Source organism: Schistocerca americana, chromosome X (assembly GCF_021461395.2).
Source record: "Schistocerca americana isolate TAMUIC-IGC-003095 chromosome X, iqSchAmer2.1, whole genome shotgun sequence".
Lineage (NCBI taxonomy): Eukaryota > Metazoa > Arthropoda > Insecta > Orthoptera > Acrididae > Schistocerca > Schistocerca americana.
The window spans coordinates 412,397,180-412,410,182 of record NC_060130.1 but is presented as its reverse complement, the minus strand read 5'-3'; the positions used below and the strand labels follow the sequence as shown (position 1 = coordinate 412,410,182).

General features: G+C 46.3%; 1 protein-coding gene across 2 annotated transcripts in view; it reads left to right on the top strand.

The window, feature by feature from the left end:
* Positions 1-13,003, top strand: part of LOC124556749 — a 249,137-nt gene that overhangs the window by 122,813 nt on the left and 113,321 nt on the right. Inside the window, exon 1 of one of the 2 annotated variants that reach the window (XM_047130747.1) lies at positions 6,066-6,084. The exons of the other annotated variant lie outside the window; for it this stretch is intronic. The gene's annotated coding sequence lies outside the window, so the exon portion shown is untranslated. Of the gene's footprint in view, positions 1-6,065; positions 6,085-13,003 lie in introns of those variants that run through there. 2 annotated transcript variants of the gene reach the window in all.

Below are 13,003 nucleotides of genomic sequence, written 5' to 3'. Positions count from 1 at the left end.
AAAAACGCACTTCATAAGACGTAAAAAAATAGTATCCTGTGACTACAATATGAATGAGTCACAGCTTGAATCAGTAAACTCATACAAATAGCTGGGTATAAGAAATTACAGGGATATGGACTCGATCAGTCACGTAGACTTAGCTGTAGATAAAGCAGATTGCAGACTTCACGTCATTGGTAGAATAATGGCGAAATGCAATCAGTCTATAAAAGAGACTGCCTACAAAATACTCGTGTAACCCTCTCTAGAAAACTGCTGAAATATGTGGGATTCATACCAAATAGGACTAACAGGAATATTCAACGTATACTAAAATGATCAGTTCGAACTGTCATTGGCTTGTTTTACCCACGGAAGAGCGTCACGGAGACGCTGAAAAAAGTGAACTGTCTGATGTTTAAAGACAGACGCAAACGTCCTGTGAAAGCAAGCTTGCAGAGCTTCGAAAACCAGTGAGAAATTAAGGAATATCACTCCCCTTGGGACCACGAAGACGAAATTAGACTACTTACAGTGCGCACAGGGGCGATTAAGTAGTAATTTTCGCGCTCCGAGCGCTAATGGGACGGGAACAAGAAGCTATAGTAAGTTGTATAATGGGAAGTACTCTCTATAATGCACTTCACTGTGATTTTTCAGAGCGTGGTTGTAGTATCTTGAACAGCAATATACACTGCTTAATGAAAACAGTGAAACGCCGAGAAGGCAGGATCGGACGTCAATGTATAAGGGGTTCGATCAAAAAGTTTCCGTTTGTTGGCGTTGCTGCAGCTTTCATGCAACGCAACGCGACTCCGATGCCGGTGTATAAGCACCGACGGGTAGCCCAGGGATAAGTGTGACATTCGTGTCTTTCCGATGTGCGTACGGTAAATGCGGAAACGTGAATTATGGTGACGTTATTACCAAATGCGTCCAGACAAGACCAACATACTGCTATTCTTTCTTAGCTGCCGAAGGGCAGACACCAGTAGACGTTCATTGGAGAATGAATAATGTGTATGGGGAGCATTTCTGTCGAAAACTACTGTTGTGGAATGGCGTTAAGGTAAGAGATGCACATCCCGGTACCGCAAATGTCGTAACGCAACAATACGCTAACTCAAGTGGGAGACACTCGACCATCCACCCTACAGTCCTGCTTTCGTTACTTGCAATTATCACGCCTTCGGTCCCTTAACGGCCTTGAAGGTTTGACCATTCCTGTCGGGCAGGGATATCAGCAGGCAGTTACGGAACTCTCCAAGCAGCAGGACACGAAGTTTTACCAAACGGGTCTCTTCAACCTGGTGCGTTTGTGGTATGATTGCCTCAATGGTCGCGGCGATTTTGCCTGGTTGGCATACCGCTTCTGGACTGTATACGAAAATGTAGACTTTCACGGCCGGAAATATCATATCCATTATAATTAAATTACACTGAAATGAACACCCCTAGCTACTTACAGGCGTTGACATACGACAACGGGGACAGATGAAAATTTCTGCTCCGACCGGGACCCGAACCCGGGATCTTCTGCTTACATGGCAGACGCTCTATCCATCTTTTTTTTTTTTTTTTTTTTTTTTTTTTTTTTTTTTTTTTTTTTTTTTTTTTTTCTAGTAGGTCAGGGGGCAGAGTGGGCAGGGGTCGTACTTGGAGGCCTGGCCACGGTGTCCCCGTCTCCTGACAGGATAAGGGAGAGGCAGCAGGAAGGAAACATTGATATTGTAATTTTTTTCTTTTTAGTAACAATAATATTTTCTTTATTCATTTAATTTTAATGTCCCAAAAGAAAAATAATATATAAAAAAGAAGGGAAATAAATATAGGGCCGAAGTGACATCCTCGTCACTTCACTGGGAGTAAATCCTATCCCTCGATCCAACGTAAACCTGGGACTCCCCACCGCTTCGGGGGGCTATGAAACATGCTGCCTAGAAAGTTCGCAAAATGCGTTTTATATTTAGAGTGGCGTCTGATGATTTCGTGTTGTTCTAGTAGATAATGCCAATAGTCCATGCCCGATATCAAGGTCCGCGAGAGCACGTAGTGTGATGCGTGTCCTCCAATCCATCGGATTGCCGATGTTTTTTGTGAGGGGAAAAATACAGCGTCAGGGAAAAATAAAGCGTCCGTCGTGATCGTAGATGCGTCGGTGCGTCGGAGGAGGGCCATGATGCGTTGCGTCAGCCGCCAAACATCCTTTGCCTCACCGCACTGCAGAGAATGTTCGTCGGTGTCCTGCATGCCACATATAAGGCAGAGCGGGGAATCTACCATGCGAATGTCGTACAATCGTTGGCGGTTGACTGTCTTGCGGTTGATTAGTGTATACCATGACGATCGCGCTGCTGTGGTGAGGAGAGGTGTGTGGACAGCTCGCCAAATCTGTTGCCAGTTTCGTGTTAGGGATTTAAGTTCGACAACATTGCTGCCATGACGACGCCGCAAGTATCGATATATCTCACGGGTAGTGGGGACTCTGGTAGAAGGTATCTGTAACTGAACATAACTAAAATCAACAAAAAATCGCGCGACGTGAGAAAACGAGGGCGAGATGGTGTCTACTGCTACCGGTGGTTCAAAGGACGTGGGAAGAAGCACATCCAGGATGGCCGACGTGATGGCGTGTTGCCGCTGGTTCCAAGTTCGTAGCGTCGCTCGCAGGTATAGAGCTAGAGCCTTGTTCCGCACATCCGTGAGGTTAAGTCCTCCAGAGTGGTATGGGAGAGTTAAAGTCTCGTATTTGATCTTAAACAGCATTCCTTGGCTGACATAGTATCCAAAGGCCGCCATTAATCTGTCAGCGAGACCTTGTGGCATTGGCAGTACCTGTGCCAAGTGCGGCAGTCGCGAGGCCAGGTGAACATTAGTGTAGTCCACCCTTTGGAGCAGGTCGTGCGTTCGGAGTGAATTGTTGCGTATGTGCAGTCGGACGTTCTGGAGGAGACGTCGATAGCTCGCCGCCGCTGATTGCCGTAGCGATCGGGTGAACAAGACACCTAAGCATCGCAAGATGTCCACCGTCGTAAACGGACTTCGCAGAGCGTCCAGCCCTCGACCGATGTGCATGATCTTGGTTTTATTCATGTTGACCCTGCTTCCCGCAGCTACCCCGTACGTAGTAAGAAGGGTAACCACCTGACTTACTTCGTTCTCCGACCGGACGAGTATCATCAAGTCGTCGGCATATGCACGACACGTGAAGGAGCTCGCACGGAGTCGGACGCCTGTTAGAGTCCGTCTAAGAGTCTGCATCAATGGTTCGAGCGCAATTGTAAACAGTATCATCGACAAGGGACATCCTTGCCTAACTGAGCTGCGAACAGGAATCGTTCCTACCTCCCTCCCATTGACTCTCACCGTCGAAGAAGCGCCGCGAAGGAGGCGCATGAGGGCGGTAATAAAATCCTGTGGTATCGCCATGCGTCGCATGGTCGAGTCAAGGAAATCATGGTTGATCCTGTCAAAGGCACGATCAAAATCCACCGATACGAACGCCGCTCGCATGCGACAAGCTTCCGTCAGGGAAATTACGTCACGGTATTCGCCGAGGATAGAATGTATGTTGCTCCGAACCCCTAGACAAGCCTGGTCTGGTGGTATTGTTTTGGATATTACAATCTTGAGCCTTGCCGCCAACATTCGCGCAAAGATCTTATAGTCAGTATTGAGCATCGTGAGCGGTCTAAATTGATGGGCGCTGTCACTCGCTGTCGATTTTGGTATTGGTATAAGCAGTCCCGCCATGAACTGCGACGGAACATCCGTGTCAGGGCTCAATAACTCGTTATACATCAATACCAACTGGGACATCACTAAATCCGCAAATGCGCGGTAAAATTCGAGTGTCAACCCATCTGGCCCAGGGGATTTATGCACCGCACCCTTCGCGAGTGCGCCCTGGATGTCATCTTCCGTTAGGGGTGCCAATAGCACCTCTGCATCCGGACCATCCACCTCCGTTTGCATCTGTCGCAAAATTTCTTCTTCTGTCCGATTGTCCGTCGGCGTCCCAGCGAAAAGGAGGCGGTAATGCTCCAGAAACTCAGCAGCAATGGCCTGTTGTGATGTCAAGGGCCGACCATCGTCATCATGGAGGACTGTGATTAGGGATCGGCGATTACGCGCATGTCCCTTGGACACATGATGCATGCCAATACGTTCTCCATCGACGTTGTCCAAGCACCGAGCACGGATCGAAAGTCCCTCCAGTCGACGTCTCGTGATCGATAAAATGCAGGCCTGAATGCGATGGACTTCCGCTTGACGTTCGGGCGATGGGGCCCTGGAGGACAGGTCGCGGAGCACCATGTAGTAATAGTCAAGTGTATCTCGGAGCCATTTCGCTTTTTCCTTGCCATACGTTATGAGAGCTCTTCGTATCGCCGGTTTTGCGCACTGCAGCCACCACGAAAGAACCGTACGGTGCAGCGGCAGACGGCGAGTGCAAGTCTGCCATGTTTCTTCGATCCGCTGGCGACATTCGAGATCCACCAATAAGGAGGAATTAAGTTTCCAGGAACTACGACTCCGCCAGACCCGCTGCCGTGGGAGGGTTAACGTGCATAAATACGCAAGGTGATCCGTAAAAGCTGTGGGCCAACGTTCAGCAGCCAACACGTGATCTCTTAGTCCGTCAGAAACGTAAATCCGATCCAGCCTACTCGCCGAGTGGCTAGTAAAATACGTGTAGCCCTCTCGCTGCCCATGGATCTTTTCCCACGTGTCCATAAGGGCCATGTCCCGGCAGATCATGTTCAATGCGTGGCAGGAGCTGAAATTAGGAGTTTGATCCTTCGGTGTGAGTACACAGTTAAAATCCCCCCCTACCAAGATGTGGTCATACCTCCCATGGAATAGGGGGGCAATCTCCTCCGAGTAGAATCGTGCACGCGCCTGTCGATTGTCAGATCCGGAGGGTGCATAGATGTTGACGATACGAATGCCGTTCACGGTCATAGCCAAACCCCGAGCCGAAGGAAGGTAATCGAGGTCACACATCGGAATCCCTTCCCGGACTAGTATCGCTGTGCCACGTCCTCCATCTGGAGTCGGCGCTAGATAAGTGTTGTATCCATGCACGTCGGGAAAAGCAGCATTGAAGGTTTCCTGCATCAGCAAAATATCGACGTCTGTGGCGTAAATCATGTCCCGGAGAAGTTGCATCTTTGCTAGCGAACGTGCGGTGTTAATGTTCACTGTGCCCACCTTATATGCTTGGTTCGTTGTCGCTGTTGTCATGCTCGTGTCATGTCATTGAGAACTCCAAGGGCTGTAGTCCACTATTCGTGCTCAGAGGGGTGCCCGCCAACGGGCTGCCCTCCTTCGTTGTCGTTCCGTGGTGTGCATCCTGTAGGTGAGTGGTCATCATTTGGGGGTGGCAAGTCCTGTAGGTCTTCGACTGGTTCCGCCCAGTCGCAGTGGTCATCCATCCGAGAAACGTCCTCTGATGTATTTCGACGTGGCTGCCGGGACATTGGTGTCCCTGACTCCTTCGTCGGCAGCGCTGGGTCAGTCGGTGTCAATGAAGAGGGACCATCTAAAAGGCAGGACATCCGGTCACCATCGGACGGAATCCTGTCAGCGTCCTCTGATGACACGTGTTCTGTGTCAGACAGTTCTTCGGCTAGGATACCTTCCGTGTCCCCTAGGCTAGGGGGGGACGTGTCACCCGAACTATGGCGACGCTTTTTGCGACGCTTCGGCGATCGCTGTTTGCGTGCCCTGCCCTCTGTTGCCTCACTGTGTTCGTCGGTCGTTCGCTGGTCCGTTGCCGGCGCCACCGTCTGGACATCCACTTCCACGTCTCTTGCTACATGTGAGTTTTCGGAAGGTTCCTCCCTCAACTGTCGTGACATGGGTGCAGGGTCATTCTCCGAGTCACCTCCGTGCTCCCGTAACTCGGTCTGCTCTTGCATAAACACGTCCTTGTCACGCTCCGAACTTGGCAACACTTCCCGGCGGGCCACCGACACGTACGTCATCGGCAGTTGCGTGGGAACTTCTCGCTGTGACGCTTCTCCACGTGGCAGTTGCACGACGCGGCGTTGTATGCACTCCGAGCGGATATGTCCTTCTCCACCACAGCCAGAACAGGTGCGTGGCTGGCCATCGTAGATCACAATAGCTCGACATCCGCCAATGTATAAATAAGACGGGATATGTTTAGTAAGGACGATCCGCACCTGTCGCACGCCGTTTAGCACAGGATAGGTATTAAAACTAGCCCAGCGCTCAGGCGTATGACTAAGTACCGTTCCATACGGTCGCAGCGATTCAGTAACCATCGATTCTGGCACCTCAAACGGCAACTCAAAGATCCGAATGACCCTCACACCCAATCCTGAAGGAGCTACTGTTACATCACTGATATGGCCATCAGAGTGTCGAAATTTAAAGCCTCTTTGTGCAGCAGAGAGAGTTCTTTCACACGCAGCTTCATCGGTCATCTTTACGTACATTGTACTGCTTACAATGGACAGGTGTATTCCAATTATGTCTGCAGCAGGTAAACGAACTTCTTCCCTCAAAAAACGCTCTATTTCGAAAGCTTTGGGTCTGGCAAATTCGTTGTCGAACGTAAATTGGAGCGTAGTCTTTCGAAAATTGTGTGCCATGGCGATCGAGTCAGACAACAACACGCGCGAGTACCGGCGGTGTAAACACTTCCTCGTTCACGCGCGCCCGCGGCCGGGACAGCAAGTCCGTGCCGCGCCACTGCCTAAAGCAGACTGTACATCTGAGCCACCGAGGACACAGAAGATAGCGCGACTGCAGGGATTCATCTCTGGCACCGAAAGAACAGATACCATCTTAATAAATATATAGTTAAGGCTCACCGGCCACTTGACCATCTTCTTCTTCTGTGCGAATGCTCAAACAGTGCCCGAACTCTTACGGGAATCGGCAACGCGCCGCGAGTAATGAGTATAATGGGCGGGGGCACTACGAATGTAGTGCGGGACAATACGTTGAGAATGTGGGTTTCGCGGGAGGCGTGCCAGAGATGAATCCCTGCAGTCGCGCTGTCCTCTGTGTCCTCGGTGGCGCAGATGGTTAGAGCGTTTGCCATGTAAGCAGGAGATCCCGGGTTCGAGTCCCGGTCGGGGCACGCATTTTAATCTGTCCCCGTTGACGTATGTCAACGCATGTAAGCAGCTAAGGGTGTTCATTTCATTGTAATTTCATTCTAACTAGCTGCTTGGTCACCGATGGTATCTGTTCTCTCGGACATCTCCGAAAGAACAGATACCATCTTAGTAAATATATCCATTATAATTATGCGGGCCGTTATGCCGTGGTCGGTTGAATTCATCAACCGACCACGGCATAACAGCCCGGATAATTATCTGGACTGTATGGCATCCGAAATTAAGCTATATGATCGCTCCTTATAATTTCATACACATCCTCAGCATTGGCGGGTATCTGAAGGATTTAACTTGCAATTCTCGGTTAGAGGTAGAATGGCCACCAGAGTGCATTAATAGTTTTCGTGTTTAGTGTTGTTACTAGGTCTGGTAGGGTATATAAGGGGCGTGAACAGCGTCAGAAGTTGAGTGATAACTGTGAAGATTAGATTACATTAGACTGTACTTACAGTTCAAATAGATCCATAGTGAGGATATCAACCAGGATGTAGAACATGTCTTCAGAACAAGAAAATGGTTCAAATGGCTCTAAGCACTATGGGACTTAACATCTGAGGTCAGATGTCCCCTAGACTTAGAACTACTTAAAACTAACTAACCTAAGGACATCACGCACATTCATGCCCGAGGCAGGATTCGAACCTGCGACCGCAGCAGCAACGCGGTTCTGGACTGAAGCGTCTAGAACCGCTCGGCCACAGAGGCCGGCTCGTCAGGCCAAGAACATGCAATAATTATTTCCAAAGAAAATCAGATATGCTTTTGTACCTTGCACAGATCCCAAGTGAAATTGTCCTTGTGGATGTCGAATAAGTAAAAAACCGTATATATATTTTTATTTAAAAGGTAATAAATAACTTTTCACAAGGAATCTAAGCGAAGGCCATGAAGATGCTATGTACTCATATGAGACAGCGTCATCAGTTTGTGAGGGTCTGAAAGGGGCCTCATTGTGAGTCTCCATTTGGTTGGCTGGTCAATTCGTGCAATGCAGAAGTTTGTGGGGCGTTCTGGGTGACACTGGCGCATTGTTCCACTGCCTGGGAATGTGAGGGCAGGTATGCTCGTCGTCAAGGTTCCGGTCGACAACGTCTGACCACCTTGATGGAGAATCACCGTACAGTGCACCAAGCAAATCATAATTCCTTCACATCTGCGCCTGCCATCCGAGAGCAGGTAACAGACACTTGCAACATTCTGTGTCGTCACGCCTCATTTTACGATGGCTAGCAGCATCCGGACTAAGGAAGTTACGTCCGATGTATAGGCTGCCGTTAACACAACAGCACAGACAGCTACGTTTGAAGTGGTGCCGCAACCGGAATGATGGACTGCTGATGAATAGTCGCACCTGTTCTGCGATGAATCACGGTTCTGCACATTCCCGGATTACTGTCGTCGGCGAGTATGGCGGCGACCATTAGCTGCTGATGGGTCTTCTCGGCTGTATGGTCGTGGTGCATGAAACTTTTTTTATTTCCTCAAGCATCGCCCAGAACAGTGCTAGATATCTTCAGCGTTGCCCCTAGTTCGGCAGAGTCTTGCCGACTGACAAGTTAGACGTCAGACAGCGACATAAATACTGTGGATGTAGTGCGTGTTCGAAGATTAACGTGACTGGGAGAGAAAATCCTTGTCAGAGTTAAAACTTAACTAACGGTTCTGTTGAGCTACCATCCATTTTTCACTAAGTTTCATGGATGGATTCCTCTTTTTTCTTAAAATTACCACCCCCCCCCCCCCCCCCCCCCCCGCGTATACTTACTTCAATGACTTCTTTCTGCAGATAATAGTTCATATTTGTAGATAAATTTTGGTTTTGGTAAACTTCAGCTCATGATTTCCTGACTGAAGAACATGTTCTGCTGCGCTGATTTTCCGGAAACATATCAGAACCGATCTTTAGACCAACTAAGAAAACATGTCACGCACTCCGATTTGTAAGTGTTAAATACTCTCCTCCGTTGGAATGTGGGGTATTTAGAATTTCACCTAAGTGTAGTAAAGTCTGTATTGCAACAACCTCTCTCGGTTAATTACAAGGATGAGAGATCATAAGTCTTTGCTGAATAACGAAAATAGAAAAATCAACTATGTCTGCTTCAGAACAATCTGCATTGTTGACAAATTTCCGATGACGTCATGCATTGTTGCCAGATTCTTACCCCAATCCTCCCCCACCAGGGATCAGAAACAGAGCGAATAGATGTCTAATGTTGAGGACTGCACACATTGGAAATCAAGGCGCCGCTGTTACATCAGTACTATACTAGCTTTCTTCATTTCTTCCTTGCTGGAGTTCTGCGAATATGATGAGCAAGGAAGGAAAAATGGTTCAAAAGGCTCTAAGCACCATGGGACTTAACTTCTGAGGTCATCAGTTCCCTTAAAACTTAGACCTACTTAAACCTAACTAACCTAAGGACATCGCACACATCCATGCCCGAGGCAGGATTCGAATCTGCTACCGTAGCAATCGCGCGGTTCCAGACTGTAGCGCCTAGAACCGCTCGGCCACCCCGGCCGGCGAAGGAGGGAAGATCGTGTTTTAACATCCCATCGACAATATCATTAGAAACGTTAGAGGCGGCGCACAGGCTCAGAATATTTCAAGGATTGGGAAGGAAATCGTCCTTTGAAAAAGGAACCATTCGGCATTTTCCTAAATATATTAGGGAAATCATGTTAAACCTAAATAAGATGGTCGGACGGAGATCTGAACCGTCATCCCAAAGGCGAGTATAGTGTGTTAAAACACTGCACACCTCGGTTGGTGACTGTCTGGAGAATCTGAGGACATTGGCTCTGCGGTCCAATTCATCAACTTACGCTCTCTTACAGAAGTGTGCACGAGTCTAAGGTTAATCGTTACTTACAAGGGAGTGGTCCAATCTGACATGTCGAAACCCACCCTGAAATTTTCCTTATACGAAGAACACACCGAAAGAAATCTACTGCAAACATTTTTGCGCACTGCAAGAATTTTTTTAAGAAATATTTGTTACTCATTTTGGCCAGACGAAGTACCGCTTCTAACCCCTCTTGCCTAGTCAGCGAATAAGCAGACGAAGCCGTGACAAGTGAACGTAGAGCGGCATTTCGTGAAGTGCAAGGTGGACACACACGGATGCTAAGCACTTAATCCGTACCAAAAATGTATCTAGTCATTTATTTTTTGAGTAACTTGCAGTGCATATCGACATCTAAGCTGCTGCTTAGTAATTGTTACACAAGTGACTAGAAAATCATGGCAGTGTTTGCTGTTATATTACAGACGGCTTGCATCTATTGGGACCTTAATTTCTTGATATTAAATATTTTATAACGACTCCTACAGAGCGGATCTTACAATAGTATTTGAATAATATATAATTTGGTAAAAATGGAACAATCCCTACTTTGTTGCCGGCAGTCGTCACAAAAATGCGAAGTGTTTATTGGATGACAAAAACAAACATTTTCTTTACACCAGACACACTTGATAAAAGAAGAATTCCATTACAGAAGTTGTGCCAGAAGGAAAATTACTACATTCAAGCACCTCATTGTATTTATTAGTTTTATTTAGACAGAATTGTAATGAAGTAATAAATTGTCGTGGCTGTTCCGCATATAGTGCTGCGTACCAGGCATACTTGATCAAATTCGTAGAACGTGTTGCTGGCGAATTGACACTGCATAAATGACTGACGTTCAACGAAACCATCGGGAATTATATTTGTCTGGCAATTTTCTAAAAACTGTATTACACTGTGGAATCATTTCTTTATCGAGAAGTCGAATCACACTATTAGATTCGATTGGAATCTGTATTATATCAAGTCTTTTCGTCGTCCTCGCAAAGACAAAGGTGTCCTGTCCAGGTCAAGACACCAATAAAGGCAATTAATTAATTCTATAACTGGTAAAAAGACTTTTTCGCTTTAATATTGTAAATTAGATGTTCCCATTTTCCAGATTCTGCTTCATCGATTACTATAATTTTGCAATTAAACAGTCTTTTTCATAAATTTTTGGTCCTAATTTGCCTTGAGGTTGATGAAGACAGGTATAAAGCTGCGGAAACATTAATCCTCTGATACTTGATGTACATGGGTGTGATGTACCAACATGATGTACAATGGGTGTGGTTGCCCAGACTATCAAGTTTCTTGCACAGAAATACAGCATAAGATTGTAACTAGTAGAGTTGTAGTCAACAAATTTCACTTTTCACATCTTTTAACTGTTGGACCTCCAGAAGGGATCACAGCTTGGCACAAAGACCATGCACCATCTACTAAATCATTTCAAAGAGTTTCTCCATGGTTGGCACCTGAATCAAGTGTAAGGATATCCAACCGTGTACCTAGAATACAATAGCACTCAAAACGCTTTTCTTCGTAAAATTCGCATTTTAAAAATTTACCATTTCCACTCTTCAGCCGCGTTCACACCGTCATTTACTTTTCGTCTTGTACCGTCGACATTCTCCCAAAACAGTTTTATTGGAGGTCACCTGATTCCCCCCAATCGCTCATTCTAACAAGGGGAATGGTCCACTCCAACATGTCGGAATTCGCCCTGAAATTTTTATACGGAAAGAATGCACCGAAAGTAACTCAATGGCAAAATTTTAGCTGCCAAGACAAACTGCAAGTGTTTTTAAAAACTGCTGAAAATTATCGAATTCTTAGCTCGCCAGGCGGCTGGAGAAAGTTGTACACTCCTACCGTAGTTGTAGCAGACGGCGTATGGGCAACACAGCAGGCTCATATCCTTGTCGGCTCATCAGTAAACGGATAACACTGCACGACGCGATCGTTAACTGGCAAAGCGAACCGAGGTTTTCGTTGGTAGTTTCTCTGACACAGCTGTTCACAGTTACTATTCGCCAGAATTCGCTACTTATTTAATATCCATAATAACTAGCAGTTCCTCTTGTGGCATCGCTAAGTGTCAACGAAGGAGATGGAACTTAATTAATTTTCTTTGTGATTTCTTGGTACATATCTTTGCTAATAGCATCTGTCTCTGTACAGATTCCAGAGGTTCACAGCAATGGGAAATTCAATAACGTTTTAAACCTTGTAAAGATGAAATATTAAGAACGTGGTATGCAACTGAAATCACCTACGCCTCCTGAAGACATACATAAGCTATGTGTCATTTATTAGTTAATTTCTTGGGAATTCAGTCGAATGATGTCATTCTGTTAGATAGTGTGTAAATATTACAAGAAACAGGAAATAACTGACAATTCTGTGAATTTTGGTTCAAACGATGATTGTTGTGCTAATTCAAGTCCAAACACACAAATACAATACCTTCCAAGCTCAAAGAAAACATGTGCAGTAATAGCTGTCAGTGACAAAGTAAAGGCTGTAAATTTGTTGGCTAAACAAAGGAGAAAGAAAGCCCTTAAAATTAAGTAGTTTGCAAAGCTGGTATTGGCTAATAAAATCTGAACATTAATTGTATAAATGGAAGAAAGATTTACGTGAACAATGAACATGCACCAAAATGAAACTCGCGAAAGTGTGAAAGAGGAACTATTCGAAAAATTTAGAACTGCTCGTGATAGTCATTGCACCATTACCAAGTGAGATCTACGAGACTTTGCCCTCTTGTTGCACAGGTTCAGGAAATTATACAGAAAAGGAGTCACAAAATTAGGAAGTTTACTTAAAGTAAGTGTGTAGAGACGTGACTAATGGTAATACTATAGGTAGGTTCGTATCTGACGTTCGTATCTGACGTGAAGATGAAGCTTCTTGTTATCCCTGAAAATGCTGTGAATAAAGGCAACCAGTTAGGTCTTGTGTGAGTTCTATTGCTTCGGCTGTAAAATCCTTTCATTCTTAGGCACTACCAGTTTCACGGCA